We start from the raw sequence: 3,183 nt of genomic DNA, 5'->3' as shown, positions 1-3,183 counted from the left end.
ACTTCCCCACTTCAAAATGATCGCGGGAATCTATGGTACTTCGAAATACGGGCTATGAGAACAACAGCGGCCTTTAGCACGTTCGATGTCAAGAATAAAAATTAAGCGGCATAAGATGCGACAATACTCTACATTTTCAATCCATAGTCAACACAAATCCACGCTAACAAAGCCCTATCTTCCCGTACAGCAGTTTACGTCGGCTAAAATTCCCTTCTAAACAGCTGTGAATTTAACTATTACTTATCCTGAAGCAAACGAGGCGTTTAAGCTAAGCCGAGAAACGAAACGCATACGCCTGCTACCACACCGGCTGATATATCTGTCTATCGCACGGTGGCTACGCCAAGACCCGGCCTCTCACGGCCGCGCGCAGAGACAATATACGGCGCAGACGTGACGCCAGCAGCTTATCAAGGGTAGCAACCGTTGCCAACCGGTGACGTAGCAAACATAGGATGATTGACAGCTCTATAAGTCTCGGCTGGGTGCGCACATGAGTGTTTTTGGTGTCTCATTCGACAGGCAGGACGTTTCAATTAGTTTAGGATGAAGACGGGGTCGCTATTGCTATATGTGCAGCCACCTCGATTCATCATGTCACGCACCTCACCATCAACCAAGCATCACAAACAAATGTCTTTCTTCAATTAGGGAGGGATACGCTTATTTTGTTGAAAACATTCATGAATAGATGCATTAGTGTCTTTGGAGCTGTCTCTTGTATTTTTTACTAACCGGAATGACCCTCACACACACACACACACACACACACACACACAAACACACACACACACACGCTCACACACACACACACACACACACACACACACACACACACACACACACGCTCAAAGGTCCACTTTTATTGTCCAAGATCTTTTGGCGGATTTTTCACTGATAGAAATTTTTATTCAATGTCTATCTATCAGTCTATCAGTAAATGTTGCCGCAGAAAGGAGATAGCATTTCAGAGCCTCGAGGGTCCAGATTTCAAAATTTCCCGGACCTCCCTTGCGACGGCTCGCGCCCTCCGAGTCGGACATGGTGAACATGATGTGGTGTGAGCGTCGCCCTCAAAAACCTTTCTCATTAATTAAAAAAAACCATTGAACTTAGCTTAGTTTAACAGCAAAATCTACCCCTGAAAATGCAGGAAATGGTGTTCCATATTAACGATTTCCCGACCTCCCTTATACCCCCGTTACATGATATACGATCTTCGGATGTACTTCGCCCAAACACTGTTCCTGTCACATATAAGCGAGGCTTGGCGATCTTCTGTGAATAAATCTATGATAATGAACCTCCCATGACCTCTTGCCCGCGAACAAGGTAACACAAAAGGCTCCTCACAGAAAGGCAAGATATCAATAAATGTTTTTTTTTTTGTCGTAATCTTTTTAACCACTTAATGGAATGCGCAGGCATACTAGAAATGACGAAAGAAAAGAAATTGTGTCATAAAAGCAGCCTGCATAAGTGCCACAGGGGCCACAATATCAGAATTACCCTCACATTCCCGGACATTCAATATTTGTAAACAAACGGAAGTCGGGCGAACGTCGTCCAAACGTCGCGTTCGCCATCCAATTTGCGCTCGATGATTAATAACTAGGTCTGTGCTGGATTGACGCACGACTATCAATCGAATGTCAACCGATACCCTTACGAGGTACGCACGATTTGCACGCACGATCTGCGACTCGGTAACGAGCTCTGCGATCTCAGAGATCTCCTGCGACTTGTCGCTTATGTTAAGAACATGTTTGGCTGCACCGCGACCGTCGTACGACCCCTGAAAATCGCCGGCGATCCCTAAAAATCGCAAGATGATCGTGAGAACACCGGACGTCTTACTCACGAAAATGTCATTTAGAGCTCGTAGACTAGTCTTCCGATCGATTTTCGCCTCATGTGACGGGGGTATTACGACGGCTGACGCCTCATGTGCTGGACATGGTGAAAATATGTTTTGGGAGGGGGGGCGTCGTATTTTTTCTCTAATAAAAAAAAACATATTCAAAGAGCGTCTAAAAGACACGTTTCTTTCTGGCTGGAGGAAACAGCTCAAAAGCACCAACAAACTTAAATCATATTCGAAAATCAAAAAACACTTTGGTATGGAAGAATATCTCAAATCAACTCATAATAGATCATTTAGATACAGCATTACAAAACTGAGAATAAGTGCACATTGTTTAGAAATTGAAAAAGGTCGTCACTAGGGCTGGGTACCGGTGTGACAGCGATCTCGCCCCCCCCGCGATCTCGCCCCCCCGGGGGGCGAGATCGCTAGCGTTTTCGCCCCCCTCTGGCGTTTTCGCCCTCCCCCCCATCCCAGCGTTTTCGCCCCCCCCTAGGAATATCCTTCCCGTTTTCTAGAGTGTTCGGTTGAATCTTAATCTTATTGCTGTGATAATGATTAGCACTGTCTTGTTACCTACTTTTGTATATATATATATATATATATATATATATATATATATATATATATATATACTTTTGTATATATTTACCTACTTTTTTACATAGCCTTAAGATACTTAACTTGCAGCTTGTTACTGCATATTAATCGAGCTACCTGGAACAATATGGTACTTGGATGTAACGTATATAGTGTGTTACCTGGTATCTATATATACGTGACACCTTAGTATGTTAAGATGAGATACAGTACCTGTGAAGCCGATCCTACCACTTTGCATTGAAATAAAACAAATACATTTTTGTTGTGAATTTGTGGTGACTTTTATTAACATCACGAACGTATATTAACATATGCATATCAACACACCTGTTGCTGAGTTGTAACAAAACTGGTAAATATTTGCCAATCAGCACAGAGGTATACACACCTGTCTATGAGTTGAAACAAATTGTGATGTTCAAAACTAACAGCTAAATACATCCTTATCAACATACATGTACAGGTAAGCACACCTGTTCCTGTGCTGATAATACTAACCGGTGTTCAATACACAACTGTATCCGAATTGAAACAAAACCAACAGGTAAATACATGCTAATCAACATACAGGTAAACACACCTGTTCCTGGGCTGTTCTGGAGTTCAAAACTAACGGGTAAATATAGGATTATCAATATACAGGTAAACACACCTGTTTCGAATTGAAAGAAAACTAACAGTTGATATATGCTAATCACCATAAAGGTATGCGC

This window comes from Branchiostoma floridae, chromosome 3 (genome assembly GCF_000003815.2).
Source record: "Branchiostoma floridae strain S238N-H82 chromosome 3, Bfl_VNyyK, whole genome shotgun sequence".
Classification (NCBI taxonomy): Eukaryota; Metazoa; Chordata; class Leptocardii; order Amphioxiformes; family Branchiostomatidae; genus Branchiostoma; species Branchiostoma floridae.
This window is presented reverse-complemented; position numbering follows the sequence as displayed.